Raw genomic sequence first — 19,570 nt, 5'->3', positions numbered from 1 at the left:
GATTTAAGAGCTATCAAAGGCTTTGTGCTTTAGCAAAAAGCTGAAAATTTTATCAATAAAGAAGGCGATTTGTTTTCCAATCTTCGTCTTGGAGGCACTTTATTATATGGTGAGAGTGTTCTTATGTCATTCTTTGCATACTATCTTTAATATTGAATTGTGCATTGTGAGAAGTTTTTGTAGTAGAAGGTATAAAGGTAAAGTATTATAGACTGTGCTATAGTATATTATTGTGGATCTTTTATCAGTGTGTGATAATTAGGTGGAGACTTTTTGTTACATCAAGTTATCTATTTATAGTACAAAAAATTGTGATATATAGGAAAGACTTTGAGCTATCTACATAAATTACAAGTTATTTTTCAAGAATCAGTTACAAAGATCATATAAGACTTTAGGCTTACAAAGGTTTCTTAGTTAATACAGATTCACTCGTGCATCTTCAAGTCATTATTTTATTTGGTTGAAAGTTAAATCAATTATTATTGCCTAAGTTAGTGTGTTGTAATTTATGTTTTATTGTCAAAGAAGGAGATCCATTCTGAAGAAAGAGAGTTGAATGAACATTTATTCTGAAAAAAAAAAGAATAAAATAATTGTAACACCCTTGGAGATAGCATAAAAAATAGAAGTTAGGTAGATACTAGCTATTAGATTGCAATAAGAAGGCAGCCTCCCCTTCGCGATGAGAGATTCAATCTCATCACATTGTGGCTGAAACGCACATTTTGTAATCATCTTCTAATTACAAAATTTCCACCCAACATCAAAGAGAAACCAACGAGCCAAAACGATGATTCACCAACCAATATCGCACAAAAAGCTCACCTACAATGACTAATTAATCTATGCCAATAGATGAAGTAGTTGTGCTAACCACAAATGAAAAGCACTGGTCTACAAACAATAAATCAGCTCCAATAAAAAATGCAACCAAGTGAAATAAAAAAATTCTTAAAAAAAATTCAAACACCGGGAAGGAAATATTGATCTACAATTAATTTGAGGAAAAATGCCTCAACTGCAATCAAGAATTTCTTGAAACTTATCTCAAACAATTGTTAATGAAAACTATCAAGTGCAGTGAAAAGAGTTGTTGAATGGAGGCTTCAATGCCATGTAGGAGTGATCAACCTCCAGGACCTGCAAATAGCTATAAACCTTCACAATTGAGAGAAAGAAAATTTCACCAAATAGATAATTATATTGAGATGATTATATAATGTGCATGAGCTTTCTTATAAATGAAAGGCAATAGGAGATGAGAGCATAGGATAACACCGTGTGTCTTAATGAGATGTAAGGTTAGGTGAGAATAGGTAAACTCAGCCACTTGACAACTATACACCACAAATATTAATGTGGTTAGGAAATATCTATTAACAACTATTAATGAGTACTTGAGTGTAAATACCTATGTACCTAGAAAATGATAATGATTCCTAAGTAAACTTAAGCATAATGAGTAAATATTAATTTACTCCAATAGTAAGAAAGTGCCAGTAGTGTCAATTCTTTGTCAGCAAAAGGAGGAAATGTTATATGCCACTCCACCCAATCGTTGTCATAAACATTTCACATAGTAAAGATTTAATTTAATTGGAATGATTAACTCTATGTCACGTGCAATCACAAATGGATTCTTACAGCTACTTACTAGTCCCTTAAAAGAGGTGATAGAGAACATTATACTAAAATTCCTAAAAGAGCTTGATACAAGGATTGGTCCACTAAAGACTATTATTTTAGATAATGCCAAGGATTTTATGGTTAAAGGATTTCAAAATTTTCTCTCACGAATGGTATTTACTTGAAGACATCATCCAACTATTACCCATAGGGGAATGGGTTAGTTGAATCTACAAATAAGAACCTGATCAAATTGATCAAAATATTAGGGGTTGATAGTTAGAGGGAATGACACAAAAAAAATGAAGAAGGCCCTATAGGCCTACTTCATTATTGTTAAACAAGTCCTCAAAAAATCCTCTTATGAACTATTGTATTGAAAAAGAACTACAATGCCAATTTCAATAAGAATCCCAACTCTTCAATTGCTGAAAAAAGTGATATTAAAATGTGTGTTGTAAATTGTATCCTCATACGATTCACACTCATATGGGGCTCATTTTGGTGTTTTTGTCTTCATGCCCTTGAAACTGAATATTTCTACTCAAGACACTACCCAAATCTAGAGACTCGGCACCTTTTCAAGCTCCCCAACCAGATCTCAACCTAGGAGGTCTAAACTAAGGCACCTAACACCCTAGTCCTCTTGGACTAAGACACCTAGCACCCTAGTCCCTCTATACTATGGCACCTAACACCAAGGTCCAAACAAAAGTGTCCCAAATTTGAACCCTCTAATGGTCAAAAAATGTTAAGCAAGAAAGTGTTCCTTGATGTGCAACATTTTTTAAAATTTCAACATGTTTTGTGAGGTTGAATATAAAAGCAAGTCTTACCCCCTTATTTGAACATCTCTTCATAAGAAATTCAACTCCAATTGAGCAAGCAATGGAACATTTTCAAGGCAATGAAGGAGAGATCAAGCATTCAAGATGGAATTCACGATCAAGTTTATATGTTTCCTCCATAAAAAAAGGCATGCATGAACTTCCACCAAGCAACATCAATCTTTCATGGGACTTCAAGGCAAGGAGATTCATTGCAAAGGTATAACATTTCAATTCCACATTTCCTTTAGGTTTTCAACCTCTACCCTACAAGGATAAGTTCTCTTTTCTACCCACCATTAATGTAGGGAAGGTTAATTCCCGCCCGGGGTTTGACTTAGGCAAGCCCCTATACAACCTAACACCTTTTTCTCTCTTTTTTGTGTGTAGGATTCAGATCTGACAAAATTGGATTACAAATTCATGAAATGCAAATCGAGACAAACAAATCCAAACTTTGAAGAAGCAAAAAACCCTATATGTTGTATCTTAGCTATGGTGTTCAACACTTTTTTGACGACATTTCAGGGAGATATTTGTAGGACATATGGATCCAAAATCTGCTCACAGAATTTACATCATATATCTTCAAAACCATGGTGACTAGCTACGTAGACCAATATTTTTCAGGCTCAAGTTACAAACACAAGTTCCTCTTTGAGTTCAATTTCTACATCTATCTTCAAAATTTGCATGTTTATTTTGTAGCTTATTATTCATGTTGATTATTGTCAAATTTGCATCTTTGTACCTAATTCTTGTATTTTCTCATTTCATATTATCTAGTCATATCAAAAGTCAAAAGAAGAATAACTCAATCATTGTGCCACGCTCTCCCAAGGGTCGAAAGTTGGTCCGATTGATTAATCTTTAATATATGTTGATTTAAATGGGTTTGATTCCTAGTTAGCATGTTTAGACAAGTGAACCCCATTTTCACATAGATGGAATTATTTTTAAATATTTTCACTAAAGTTATAAAGTAATGTTTTAATATTCACTTTAGTGTCTAAATAAAATAAAGTGATGTTTTGTACCTCAAAAGTGGATGCGTAGGAGAGTTAAAAGGGTACTTTGTACATGAAATGTTATTAATATTTCAAAGAGGTCTTATTGAGTAGAAATTTTATTTTTCAAAAAAATAAACAAAAGTACCAAAAATTTTGAAAAAAACACCAAAAATGAAAAAAGCACTTTCCTAAAAAGTAGTAAAAAATAAAAAACACTTTTGAAAAACCAACAAAATGCAAAAAGCATTTTTTTAAAACTACAAAAGAAAAACAAAACATTTTTTTTCCTAAAATAGTTCTCAAAAAGTTGTAAAAGGAGGATTGGGGATCTCATTTGGATTATTAAGAGTTTGCATGCATAAGGAGATCCTATCGAAATGAGCAAAGAAGTTATTCTAGTTGTTGTTAAGGATGAAAACCTTCCTCAATCTTACTAGTTTAGGTGGTGAAATATTGTCCCTAGTTGGTTGAGGTGTGTTTCTACCTTAGGAAACAACATTGCTTTCATAATTGGGGATTGATGTTTCAAGAGAATGAAAATATTCAAAAGTGTTTTGATTGCAAGTTTGTGTGTTTTCTTTTTAGTGTTTTTTGTAGAGATTTTGTGTGCTTTTGGAGGTCTTTCAAGTATTCCCTATGTTGGTCATGTAACTTAGGGTTTTAGGTGATGCCCTAGTTGTCGAACCATATTTTGACATTAGAAAAAGAGTTGGAACAAGTTTAGAAATCAAGTTTAAATTTCTTCCATTTGCTAGGAAATTAGATTGGAGCCTTTAAACAAAGGTTTTGTTGTTATTATTTTATTAGAAGGGTTTGTTCATGGGTTTTTTGGGATAGAAAGGGGTTTGAATGGGTTTTGAAGGTATTGTACAGTTAGAACTAGCACCCAAGGATCTGAATATTGTTTTTGATTAGTAAAGCAGCGTTAACTAGGGCACTAACCCTTAACATAGTCAAAAACTATCAACAGACAACAAGCAACATCAAGAGAGATGATGTTGGTAAAAAGAACAACAACCTAAAGGCAGTTAGAAACAAACACAGTCAGACATGCAAGGAGTCATATCCAATCGAAGAACAAAAAAGACCCCACTCAAAGGGGGGGGGGGAGCCACCCAAACCCCAATGAGGGGGGGTTTAAGGCAAGGAAGAAGAGTTCCCCTTCCGCCTATGAGCAACCGCAGTCCAGGTGATGTTGTCATTAGGTGCATCAAAGGAGAGATCAACCGAAATGTGCCCCGCAGGGTTACAAATAGTCGTGTCAATAGGGTGCTACAACAGAACAGCATGAGGTTGTTGTAGAGCAGCAGCAAGTTGTGACGAGACAATAGCAGCAAAAGAAGATCCATCAACAGGGGATTGTGGCTGCATAACAGGAGAAGTAGAAGTGGGGACCTCAGGAGATGAGGCCACAAAAGGACCAACAGAAGCATCAATAGTCGTGAGGGGCACGACATTGACATCATCCTCATGAGAGGAGCCAATAGACACAGAGTCAAGGGTATTGATTGTTAAGTGTTCAGCAGTAGCATTCTTCCAACAAGTAGAAACACCTTTGTGGTGTGAAATAGAGAAGTCTGAAGCAAGATGACCCAAAGAGAAGCATCTCCTGCAGTGGAAGATGAGGCCTTCAAAATCCAGCAGTTGTGACCAAGGCCTATCCCCCACCATAAGAACCACATCTCTCGTGAGAGGAGAGGAGATGTCAATGTCCACAATAATGTGGGCAAAGGTAGTGTGGTCCATTGAGGACATAGCTTCATCGACTTTCAGGAAACAACCAATAGAGTTACCAATAGCCTCATAACAAGAGTGCTCCCAAAAATGAAGAGGGATATTGATGAGCTGGACCCAAACTGGACACACATTAAGTGGTTCAATGAGAGGGTTAAAAGAAGTTGTCCAAGGCTTAACAGAGAAGGAGTGCATTCCCCAAGCCTATAGCATGCCCAAGACCAAATCCCGATCAGTAGAAGATGTGAAGGAAGCAACAAAAAAGCCTCTCAGGATCTGAATATTGTTGTTTGGATTGCTTTCGTGAGTTTTTCTAAGTCTCTCAATGAGTATAAATGGTGTTGAATGAAGTTGGAATAGTGGATGCATCTTTCTATAGTGGTTTGGATGTTATATGAGCAATGAGGAGTGATCTTTGAAATCATTAATGGCTGCCTCATCCAACAAGTTGTGAATAGAAGACCTATAGCTTGTTCTATTTGATGTTTCAAACTTATAATGTACATTACTATCCTTTTTTCATGATATTTCTCATTATGGGTGTTTGTAACCTTATCTATTTAGTGCATTCTTATATGGCTTTGAATTTCTATCATGTTTATTGTAACAAGAGATGAATGTATGTTGATTTTGATATAAGTTTAATAGCAACAGTATTTTCTCATAAATAAAAGTTCATGTCATCAATTTCCTTATTGCAAACAAAAAATATTTTGGGGTGTCTTTGCATGTTTTGGAAGAATTTATCTTAAAAGAACCAATATGGAAATTAACCATATGAAAGAACCGATATGAAAATATTTTGCGATGAATTTACATGTTTTGGGGTGTCTTTACATGTATTAGACTAACACATTATCCCCAACATGACATAAGTGTGATGGCATAATGTGGTGCAAGAGCTCACCTTGAAAGAACCAATATGGAAGTTAACCATTCATTGCTCCTTTACTAAAACTTGGTAGCCTTTTATAGCCATGAACTTTATATGGATTATGGTATGCTACGCTCTTCAAACCCAACTTATCCACCACTATCTGCCATAAACTTGCAACACTTTGGAATTGACTTTTGTATTATACTAATTCAATGCTCTCCATTTGTTGTTTCAACAATAACCTCTTCATCAAGAGGGTATCCATGTTCTTGAGATCTTCAATCCTTTTGAATAACACAACCAACTCCTTGTCAACTTCCACAACATGGGTGCTTACCTTTGTTTTGTGCACTTCACTTCCAACACGTGAATACCTATTATGTGCAATGACTAACTTGGACATATTTGAAACACAACTCTTAAAATCCCCATCATCTGTTGATATTCCACCACATCCTTAGACGAATTGGTCTTTTTGTGACCAAAGTCTTGGATCCAGAAAACTATTGCTTTTCCCAATCTTGATGACCTCTTCTAGTAGCAAGTTGAGCCTTCCCTCTTCCTTTGGGGTTTTTTGTTGCCTTATAAACAACTTTACTCTAACTTCAAGGCATATTGGTATGTCTTCATAATGTAACTCATCTTCAACATGCTATCTCATTCTAAATGCTAAGTTTCAATCCATTGATGTACGTAGTCACTTTCTCCTAGGAAACTCTAAGCAAACTTTATTGAATAGTGAGTTTGTAAAACCCTTCACTGCAATTCATCACACTGATCTCCCTTTATCTCAAGTCTTGGAGCTTCCTTAGAAGATCAAACTTGTAATAACCAAGTAGAAACATCTCTCTCAACTTAGTGATCAACTAATCCAAACGATTAATCTTTTCTTGTTTCATTTAGTTCTCTCTAATTGCAACTCCTTCCACCATACTATCGTGTGACTCTTTAGCATGGTTTTTGTTATCTTCACCCTTACTCTTTAGCATGGTTTTTGTCATCTTCACCCTTTGAGGATCAACAATGTCCTCATATTCAAGGTATTCATCCATATTTTTGAGTTAGTTGATCAGATCCTCTAAGTTTAATGTGTCTAAAAGGTTTTGCACATTCATTATTACATTGTTGTCTACATTTAAGATAACTTTTAGGAGTATGTCTTCTCTTGCATCCATTTGCAATTCTTTGTCTTTTGCTTGTTCTTCACCACCTATTGGTTTACTCTTTAAACCGCTATTATCTTTTCTATCAATAAACCATCATCTTTAGTCTTCTTCCATGGCATGTAGTATAGCTTGTAGGATTCTCATCATGTCTAAGGCCTCAATTTTGTCTACCACATTGGGAGCTCCTACTCTACCTATACTCTTATGGGAGGCATTGTAGACAAGTTTTAAAAAATGTACAATTGTAACAAGTTACAAACACATAAAAGTCGAGCATACAAATGTCGACCAACTCCAGCAAGACTCGCTCTAACATGAACTACACCCACACTACACCTTCTCTGATACTAATTATTTTCATGCCAACTTGGGAAAACCCAACTAAAGGTTTTCCAACCAAACAGTAGGTTAACACACGCCTGCATGCACCAAAGACAATAGAAACATCAATGAATCTCTAATTCTTTGCATTATTCATAAATCTTACCAAATATTATAATGGCTAGCCAACAATACTAGAAGGCTCAAAAAACCTGGTCTTTCTTCTTCTAACTTACTAGCACTCAATTGCTTCTGATTAAGTTTTTCTAATCCAACTAACTTAACTATCTTATCCTACTACTACTAAACATGCTACAATAGATATTTATTAGGTTTTTGCATGGAAACCAATGTGACAATTCCAAGAATCAATCAACCTTCTAACATCAATAGGTTCTTCATTAATTTCATATCTACATTCCAATCTAGCTTGATCATGCTCTAAGTGTCAAGATGTCAATCAAGACATAGCTACTCCTAACTTTAATTTTTGGTTCAAACACTCAAGAGTAGTACTCAAATCCATGATGCATTAAATTTAGACAACTTGAATCTTATCTACTCAGTATGTATATTTGATTGGTCAAGGGAACACATATAGAGTTGATTCCCACAAAGGATGAAGTTTTTTGCATTAATCATGAAGTTGACCAAAGATTACAATAGTTTGCAAGAAATCCTATAAGGCTCAAAAACCCTACTCTTTCTTGTTCTAACTAATTCTCAATTGCTTCCCCTATTCAACTCCTTACTACTTAAACTAACTTCCCTATCTTATTCTCCTACTACTAACTATGTTACAATAGATATTTATAAGGTTTTTGCATGCAAATCCATATGGCAATCCCAGGGATCAATCAACCTTCTAACATTGGTAAGTTTTATTGGTGATCTAAGTTTGTAGGCCCCAATTCCCTAAGGCTTGGTAATTTCTCAAGTGCCAAGGGTGTTGAACCTTGGAAGTTCACCACTAACCCATCTATAGGTTGGGTAGATAAGGACCAATGGTTGAGGTGAGTAAGACCTCCTTCACTTCTAGCCATGCAAGACCAAAGGGGGTTTCCCTTTGGTGTTGAATTGATGATTGAAAGACTAAACACTTCCCTACAACAAACTATATCAACTACACAAAGTATCCCAAAACTAATGTCACAATATACCTATGTGCTAGTTTGGACATGTAAGGTTAAGTGCCTAATTAAACAAATAACCTACTATAAGACCATATGAAAGTGTTCTTTATGAAAACTCCTTGTGTTTTTATACACATTCAGGAATGATAGTAGAACACGCAAACTAAAGAAAATGATAGATGTTTAAATTGATTGGTTTTGAGTATGTGAGGACTATAGCGAGGGGGGTGGTGGATAAGTCACAAATTGGTGCCTTCATCTACTTGGGAAGCATAGTCTCTAAATCTAATCAAATATGTGATATTTGTAACTAAGGTGATGCTTTAATTAACACAATACAAAAGACTAAGCTCTCCAAAAATGCATAGGAAAGCTAGGCTTTACACATACACTCAAGAAAACCACAAATAGTTGAAGAGTATCAAATGAATCTATTTAGTTATCTCACACATTCCTTTATTGTGTTGAGAGGCACCTTACAAAAGCTTTGTAAAGCTTTTATAGTCTTTTGGATGATCATCTAGACAATACACATGCAAAAATGTAAAACATACAAATGGAGATACTCAATCGAGGTCCAATCTACCAATCATTAGATTTTCTACAAGAGATACATGTCATTACACATTTGGGATATACCCAGATCATTACAATGTCCATATGTCAAAACTCAGAGCTAGAACAATGCCTTGTTTGGTTCTACAGAGTCGGTTTTTCTTTGCTATGCTCTCTCTCAAACCCAAAAAATGTTATTCTCCTCTTGAAAATGCAAACCTAGGTCAATATACACCTAGCAAGGAGGCACTTGAGTTGTCAAAGGGTTGTGCAAGACAAGAAAACTCTAAACATGATCTCCACCAACGCACAAAAAACATGTTTCGTTGCAAATCCAATTTGATTGAAAAGAAACGTGGAAGAACATTCCCCATGCTTCTACTATCTGGCACATTGATGAATCTAATGAAGGAAAATATAAACTCCCCCATGAAATCCATTGTGCAAGGTATCCTAGAGGTGCTATGTCACAAAAAAGGTTCTGCAAATAAATAAATGCAACATGGTGTTGCATTTTGCCCTTCAATAGATGCTAATCAACATCAAAAACCTCACACAAAGCACCATGAAATGAAACTAGTAGTTCTGACAATGGAGACATGTATATGGTGTTGTAGAAGAGGTAGGTGTAGAAGATGGCAAGGTTTTAGGGTTTATTGCAATGCACACGTGGCCACATTTATTATTGCACATGTTGCCTTAAAAACTTTTGTTGATCATTGTCGTCAAGGACCAAGAAAATGATTTATTGGCATTGAAAAGTGGCAATAAAAAATCCACACCCTAAACAAACTCCTCTACCTTGTCATTTGTGTTCCTTCTGTTGTCGGCGGTTAGGCTTTTCCTCTGTTGCACGCTTGAAGGAAACATCATTAAAATCTTCACATCCCCGACACCTCTTTTCGCCTTGTCAAGGGTCAATGAAATGGTATGACCTCCACCCTTCACTTCATGTTCTCATTCGGGCTTGAGCCAATGGTCCAACATGTACTTCTTCATTGCTCTATGTTCCCTCATCAGCCACTTGCATTCCTTATGTTGTCAAGGATCAAACATTTTTCATGTGGAACACCTTCTTGCATGCCTTAGCATATCATTCTACCCTATGCATTAGGGTGCAATACAAACCAAAAACCATCAAGGTTCCTAAGGTTCCCAACACACAAGGAATCGCTAACAACCTCCCCTCTACCTTAGAAACTTCTCTTCGTACCTTAGTTGAGTTTTGGGTTTAAAATAAAGGGGGACTAGCTAAGATAAGGGGTACAAACCAAAAGCATAAGATGAAATATTACCCACGTTGAGTATCCCAAATAGGTTATCAATAATGGGCAATCAAAGACATAGAGCGGACCAACAAAACAAAACAACACAAAATGAGACACAATAAAATGAGGTGCCAAAAAGTTCATTAAATTTAGATATACAATCCAATCTAGTTTGATCATGCTCTAAGTGTCAATATTTTAGTTGAGACATTCCTACTCTTGAATTTGATTTTTGTCGAAACACTCAAGATCAGTGCCCAATAAATGTAGACAGCTTGAATCTAACCCACCTAATATGAATGTTTGGTTGATTAATGGAGCCCATGTGGAGTTGATTTCCACAAACCATTGATGGTGTGAGAGACTATTGTTGACAAAATTCATGTCAACCTTAGCCTTGAAAAATTGTCGATCTAAAAAAACCTAGTTAGCTAAGAAAACCTTGTTTAAATCCTGAGAAAAACCTTCTAAATGAGCCCTAAACTGTAAACCCTAAGATTTTATACCTCTCATCCTTTTCGGGCTCTAAAATTCTATTTTTGTGTTGATCAGGTCAACCAGTCAAATCACTTAACAGACACCAGCTAGAGGGTTTTCAGTCGTTTGCAAACCGACACACCTTCTTTTCCCCTTACCAGCGAGTGAAGGGTTCCAGCGAAAGGCCGCCCCTGCTACTCCACAAAGATTTAAAGGCTATCGAATTTGGCTATGGGATAACGGGATGGATGGCAGGGCGGGAAGGAAACCAGTTCTATCTTCCCCCCACACAAGAAGAAGATAAGGCAATAATTGGCCACGAGATAGCGGGAACCAAGTTCTTGTTCTTGGTCCTCCCCTCTACCCTGCGAGGATATGAGAAACATTAGAATCGGCCACGAGCTAGCAGGGAAGTGATCTCCCTGCCATCCCGCAAGGTGAAACAAGCATCCAACAGATGGTGCGAGACAACGGGATGGGTCTAACTATAATGTTAATGGAGCCCCTGCAACCCCGCAAGGTAAAATGAAGAAAATCAAAGGGCTCGCGAGGTAACAAAAAGTCAAGAGGCTTGTTTTTTCCCACCATCTCATGCGGTGAGTAAGACCAATGTGGTGGTCACGCAGGGTAAGAGATGGGGCAGGCCCACTTCATGGTGCAACCATAGCTATCAGACTTTCATTAAAGGACCCAATCAACGGCTATGTTTTAAACACTCAATTCATCCTTTAAAGGGCTATGTGGCATATTCTTGCGCATCCATCTTCGTGCAGCCTCCATGATCCAATGGCCGAAATTCAAATCACTGCCTAGGGTGGTTGCCGACTTAATGGTCGACAATCAATTCTGACCCAGTCGACGGCCAAATCCAATCAAATTTTAGTCCAACTATCGAGAATGATCACCATAACTCCAGGATAGGACCTTGAAGGACATTTTTAGATGGCACCTGCGACCCTTCAATGAGGATTGAAGACTATTGTGCCCTGCAAGTTGATTTCAGTACATCATGCACAGAGATTTCCCCTTTGTGCGGGGATATTTTGTTTCTTCCTAGATGGGGAGGATATTTTCAGACCGTAAATTGATTTGATCCTCCTTATATTTTGTAACCTAACCTTAGGTAGGGTTAGGGTTTATTAACTATAATCAATCTGAGTTATTCCTTAACTACAAAGGCAATTTTGTAACCTTGTTATAGGGATCTTCTCCTCTTTTCTCCTGCAGAAATTCATGATTGTTTTCTTTTGCTTTAGTAAAAAAATGCTTTGCCTTGCATTAATAGAATTTACTTGTCTTACCTTGTTTCAGTTCAAACAAATTGTGTGATGTCTTTAAATTCTTGTCTGAATACATCTTCATTTGTTTTCTTAGAGTAAGTGATTGTGTTGAACCATCTTTGGATATCATCTGTGAACTATTTGCAGTTCCTCTCACTATCTTATAAGAATTCCAACCTTCACTCATACAATACAGAGCTAATTTAGGTAGAAACTTGTGCATCCTTTTGGGCAGTTCTTATTGGTGTTTTGTGTAGTTATATGCAGGGAAGATCAAATTTCTATCTAGGTGCAAACATTTTCCCTTTCAAGCATTCCTTCTTTCTCCCTTTTCCCCCTAAGATCAATAGATTAGGATTTATCAATGTTGGGTTAGACCAACACTTGCATCTCAGATTGGAAAGGAAGTCGGCCTTCTCCAGACACTCAACCTCAACAATGCAAGGTCCCACACTTGGAAGTTGTTTCAACGTGTCATGGGGTTGATGATCAAGGTTGTTCATCAAGCGGGCAGACTTTTGTGACAACAGTTTTTGGCACGCCCGATGGGACAAAGTGAACTAGTTCTAGTTCATGCTTTCTTATCTTTTGTTGATAGTTGGTGTGTCTATCAGCAAGCTAAGCCTTTGGAGGCAATATTCTACATACCTGGTGACTCTATAGAGAGGATCTACTAGTTAAGCAAACCAGAGCTCAAACAACTGAAGATCTGATGTGTTCTTCAATCTAAAGCCTTTGGAGGCATTATTCTTTCAAGCACCTAGGGGCAACTCTACAATCTTTTGACAATCAATGGTATGTTATTACTCTTTGGATGAGCCGATCCATTTGCCCCTTAAAGATTCTATTTAGCAAAATCCATCTCTTTTGAATGCTTCTATAATGAGTAGATACCACGGGTGTAATTTCTATTCACCCCCCTTTTTTGAAAATGCAAATCTTTCGCCCTCCCCCTACCAACAAGAGAAAACTAGGACAGCTACTAGTTTCAATCCAAATGGCTTTGCTCCATCAGCAAATGGGTATTCCCCTAATGATTACCACCCACTGACCCTTGCTCAACCTTCTTGGCAACCCAATCAACCTCAAAATAATTTTGAGAACCTTAATTCAGAGCTAGATAATAGGATGGCACACTTTAAAAAACAATTTGAAGATATTGACAAAGAGCAAGAGCTCGAGGCACAGTAGGATCAAAGGGATTATCAAGCTTATCTTCAGGATCAACATCTTGAAAAACAAAAGAAACAGTTTGAGGAGGGTCTCAAACAAAGGATTCTTGCAACTGAGGTTGAGATTAAAATGTCACTTGCAGGTTGTGAGAGCTCTGGGTTCAAATTTCCTAGTTTTAGACTAGATAGGCCTCGTGTGTCTCCCAAGTAGATTCCAAGTTTTAGGAGTCCCCTCTCTTTTCAAGAGCCTGTTATTGAACAAATGCATCCTTATGAGAAGCCTATTCAAGAGAGCCCCAAATTCAAAATCCCAAATTTCAAGGGAGCTCCAACTACTATTATACAAGAACCCCCTATTCAAACCCCTCAGTGCCCTTTGCAAATTTCCCCACCACCTAGGCCCTTTATGGATACTATTTGCCTTTTTAAGGGTGGACATGTTGTATGGAGGGCAAATGGTAATCATCCTCATCTTAAGCATAATATGTAGCCCGCTGCTAGTGAGGATAACATGGTAAAATTAGAGATGTTGCAGGAGGACATTGGGAATGCTCAGTTGCAACAGGGTAATATTGAAGAAGTTGCGGGGGATGATGTTTTTGCAGCAGATGGCATGGTGGATGGATCAAGCCATGAACCTGTGATTATTGCAGTATGTTGCCAAGAGAAAGAAACAAAAGCGAAGACACAATCTGAAGATGAAGATTTAAGATCTTCTCGTGAAGTGTCTCATAAACCTGAGTTTTGTGTTGATGAGCTAGGTATCAGCACATGTGATTATGATATATGTTGGTTCTCCCATGTCCCTAAATGTGATGATGTTGAATATGAGGTCTTCATTTAGTGTGAAGATGTTTCGTTTGGCATTAGGGATAATGTGCCTGCTTGAATGTTTCACTTGGGACCAGCATACCAGGTTTGATGATGTTCAACAGCAATGCAATGATCATGAGGACAGCCTTTTGATTGCTCAACTCGACAGTATATCTGTGCTCCAAAGCTTTCAATTTGAAGTGTCTGGGGTGCTCCCCTATGCAGATCAAGAAAGAGGTGTGGTATACTTTTCATCCCCATGTGAGTTTGGGGCCTTTTCCTTCGGTATCAACCCATACCAAGAGTAGGGCAGTTGTGATAGCAGTGACTCTCCCTTGTGTGAAGAGGTTTTTTTCTCTTCTATAAGGGATAAATCCGATACTAGCCTACCCCTAGTGTATCTTCCTTTTGTTGTTGAACCTATGTATGATGTGCCTCCATGTGTTTCAGAGGCTTATTTTATGTGGATTCCTTGCGGCAGCAAAGTGAATGGTGAGTTTTATTTTCACCAAATCAACAACATGTACGCTCCGATGTATGCATGCAAGATATTTCAGTTATTGTAGTTGGTTGGTGAATGCAACTATGCCCTAAGGGAGATCAGCTCTTTCAAAAGGATCATCTTTGATAGAGGCAGAGGCTTTCCTTGTCTCTCAGTTACAATAATGTAAATATTTGTAAATATTTTCATAGTTTTCCTAATAAGTGCACATGCATAGGTTGTTCTTTTAGAATGGCAAAATTTTGACATCCTACAAGTTGCAAGTGCATAAAATTTGACTATCTTTTCACCTATTGACTCTATGCCCATTTGACTATTTAAGGCCTCTGGTCTTATTTGCCAAGTAGGCTTGTCACCCCTCTGAGTTGCCGAAAATATTGACAAAATTCATGTCAACCTTAGCCCTGAAAATTACCGATCTGAGAAAACCCAGTTGGCTAAGAAAACCCTATTTAAACCCTGATAAAAACTTTCTAAATGAGCACTAAACCCTAAGGTTTTATACCTTCATCCTTTTGGGCTCTAAAATTCTATTTTTGTGTTGACTGGGTCAACTGATCAAATCACTTAACAGACACCGGCTAGAGGGTTTTCAATCGTTCACAGGTCGGCTCCCCCTCTTTTCCCCTTACTGGCCAACAAAGGGTTCCAACGAAAGCCCCCCCCGCTACCCCGCAAAGATTTAAAGGTTATCAAATTTGGCCATGGGATAACAGGATGCATTGCGGGACAAGAAGGAAATCAGTTATGTCTTCCCCCCACACAAGCAGAAGATAAGGCAATAATTGGTCGCGGGATAGCTGGAAACAAGTTCTTGATCCTCACCACTACCCTGCGAGGATATGAGAAACATTAGAAACAGCCATAGGCTAGCGGGGAAGTGATCTCCCCACCATCCCACGAGGTGAAACAAGCATCCAACAGATAGCACGGGACAACAGGATGGAACTAAGTATAATGCTAATGGGGCCCCCGCCACCCCACAAGGTAAAATGAAGAAAATCAAAGGGCTCGTGAGGTAAGAAAAAGTCAAGAGGCCTTCTTTTCCCCGCCATCCTGCGCGGTGAGTAAGACCAATGTGGTGGTCACGTAGGGTATGAAGTGGGGTCGGCCCACTTCGTGGCGAAATCACAACCGTCCGATTTTCATAAAGGCCCCGATCAACGGCCATATTTTAGACACTCAATTCAACCTTGGGAGGGCTATGTGGCATATTCTCGCACAACCTCCATGATCTAGTGGCTGAAATTCAAATCACTGCCTAGGGTGGTTGCCGACTTAATGGTCGACAATCAATTCTAACCCAATTGGCGACCAAATCCAATCAAATTTCAGTCCAACCGTCGAGAATGATCGCCATAACTCCATATAGGATCTTGAAGGCCATTTTCAGACGGAACCTACGGCCCTTCAATGCAAATTGAAGACTATTGTGCCCTACAAGTTGATTTCAGTACATCATGCACAGAGATTTCCCCTTTTTGTGAGAATATTTTGTTTCTTCCAAGATGGGGAGGATATTTTCAGACTATAATACACTCGATCAAATCAATTTGTTGATTTGACCTCCTTCTGATAGTTTGTAACCTAACCTTAGGTAGGCTTAGGGTTTCTTAACTATAATCAATCTAAATTATGCCTTAACTACAAAGGCAATTTTGTAACCCAATTACAGGGATCTTCTCTTTTCTCCTGCAGAAATTCATGTTTTTTTTTTTGCATTTGTAAAAAAATGCTTTGTCTTGCATTAATAGAATTTACTTGTCTTACCTTGTTTCAGTTCAAACAAATTGTGCAATGTCTTTACCTTCTTGTCTAGATACATCTTCATTTGTTTTCTCAATGTAAGTGATTGTGTTAAACCACCTTTGGATATCATCTGTGAACTATTTTCAGTTCCTCTCGCTATCTTATAAGAATTCCAACCTTCACTTGTACAATAGGGAGTTGATTTAGGTAGAAACTTGTGCATCCTTTTGGGTAGTTCTTATTGGTGTTTTGAGCAGTTATAGGCTGGGAAGATCAAATTTCCATCTAGGTGAAAGCCTTTTCCCTTTCAAGCATTCCTTCTTTCTCCCTTTTCCCCCCAAGATCAATAGATTAAGATTTATCAGTGTTAGGTTAGACCAACACTTGCATCTCAGATTGGAAAGGAAGTTGGCCTTCACTGGAGACTCAACCTCAACACTGCAAGGTCCCACACTTGGAGGCTGTTTCAACATGTCACAAGGTTGATGATCAAGGTTGTTCATCAAACAAGCAGACTTTTATGACAACAACTACCTAAAGATCTTGTTGGATGTTGTATTGACTAATGATCCAAAGACAATTAGCACCTCATATACCTCAAGGATCCTTAATGTGTGGGCAATTAAACAAAGGCAAACTCTCAAATGAAGAGAATAACATGAAGTTTTAACAACTCTAAGCTTGAGAAACTATGGTTGTGTGAGGATGGCAAATGTTGGAGCATCCTTGATCATTCACATTAAACTATTATTCATTTTAAAAGCTCTTAAGCCTAGATCAATACATTGAATGTCCTCATGGATCTGCAAAACTCGCTTGTGTATGCCTTTGTTTGTCTGATGTGGCACCAAAACCTTAACCAGCTATCTTTGTGTTACTATTGATGATATTATACATCCTTGAACTAAAGCAAAACTGCACATCAAAATTCCCAATAACTATGATATCTACGAAACACCAAAACAAGCTAAGAAATATTCTCTTTGATGATGCAAGATTGGGCTACAACCTAGGACGCTCCTACATCATAGATGTTTGCCCAATTCAAAAGCTTATAGCGCCAAATAGCAATTAGTGAATTGAGCAGCTACGAAAATAATGTATGTAATCTAGTTGAAATCTTATTTGGACTCCTCACAGCATTTTCCTGTCAAGGTTAAAAATTTGATCCTTGTTGAACTTTTGAGATTTTTGTGTGGCCATGATTAACTGTCTCTCTATGACAACATTCTGACATAGAGGTGATTTTGACCACAACTAAACTAATTTTGCCAAGATTCCAATAGCACCTCAACTTGCACCAAATAATCTGCCTCCCTCACGTTGAATTAATATTTTAAATTACCCCTTTCATGGTGTCATCATTTCCCCTGGCTACAAGGATTGTTGCTATGCGTTAGAAATGCAGCTTAGGTTGTTGGATGATACTGAATTCAGGTTTTCAAGAAATGGGACTTTCTCCTTTTAATTTAATATGGACCATTTTCCACAAAAAATTGCCGCCCCATGTCCTCTAGACATATCTTGAAGAGATTGCTTCAGAACATGCATTCGTCATTATAGTAAAATCCTAAGTCGAATAGTTCTCTCTCATTTATTATCACAAAGATGCTTGAAATGCATATCTCCAATGATGCTGGAAATGCATGGTTGCTTCCCTGAGCTCTGGAAAATGCAATTATTTCGATATTTTAATGCATTCCAAGGCTGAACAGGGAGATGAACAAGCAAGTTTTTTGCCTCAGAATGCTTTGCATAAAAACATCTTAATGATGGCCTTGAAAATTCAATGATCTAATGTTATCAGTCATTGCATTCTTTTCGAATGTAAGTGCAACTACTCAGCGGGGTGGGGGGGTTATCCTCCAAAATATCTATCACCATGCAATTGGAAACCCTAAAGTATTAAAACAAAAATAAAGAAGCAAACCAAGACAAACCCTCAAAAAAGGCATCCATGGAAAATGATATGGATGCTGCAATGCAAGTAACTTGATGGAGATGTTCTATCAAGAGAATGATAAATGTTTTTTTCTCAAATGATGTTGAGATAGACAGAAGACAAGAAACCATGAATTAAAGGATATATCTTATTTAATTACAGACATTGATTCATACGCTTATGTAGAGAGCTCTAAATTATAAAACAAAAGCTATAGATTACAAAATTGCTATTAAGTTCAGCTACAAAATGAACAACTGACTTCAACATTTCATTTATCAATTGTCAAAATTCAAATGACATCTAATTAACAATTTAAGATGTTATTTAGTATTTATTGAGACTAGAGTTTGAAAGTTTGAAATTTTGAGCTCTTCACAATATATGTTACCCGGGGACGCATCCTCGGGCCTAAATCCCCTGTCCCCGTCCCAAAGACATTTCAGGGACATTTCCCAGTCCCTGTCCCAGAGACATTTCGAGGACATGGGGACAGCTCAGGGATGTCCCCACGACGTCCCCAAAAAGGGGTTTCAGAATAAACATCCCCAAAAAAGGGAATGGCATCCCCAGTGGTCAGGGACATCTCAAGGGTTGTTGGGAACACCTGTGATGTCCCCTAACCGTCCGGGGACAGCTTCACAGCACATTTTTAAAAAAAAAGACTCAGAATGCTTTTAAAAAACATTTTTTCTTTTTTTTTGTGGGCCCCCACACCTCAGCAACAGTGCACAAGTGTTTGCTAAATTTCATACGCATTAAACTACATATGTCAGTTCTAACTACAACAAAAAGTCTGAAAAACGCTGGGATAGGCACTGCAACAGATCTGGGCAGCAAGCACAACTCAATTTCACAAACCCCCAGAACTTGGTAATGCATATGGAAGTGATTATAGGTCTGCAACACTGGATTTTCCACTGATATGAAAGGTAAACATGTCTGATTAACTGCCAAAAGCACTTAGAAAAAATGAACAGCAGCCTGGTAATAAATTTCACAAACACTCAGAACTTGGTAGTGTGCAAAAAAATGGTTGTATGTCTGCAACATTGGACTTTTCACTGATATGAAAGGTAAACAGATCTCAATCATAGCCAAAAGTACTCAGAAAT

This window comes from Cryptomeria japonica, chromosome 2 (genome assembly GCF_030272615.1).
Source record: "Cryptomeria japonica chromosome 2, Sugi_1.0, whole genome shotgun sequence".
Classification (NCBI taxonomy): Eukaryota; Viridiplantae; Streptophyta; class Pinopsida; order Cupressales; family Cupressaceae; genus Cryptomeria; species Cryptomeria japonica.
This window is presented reverse-complemented; position numbering follows the sequence as displayed.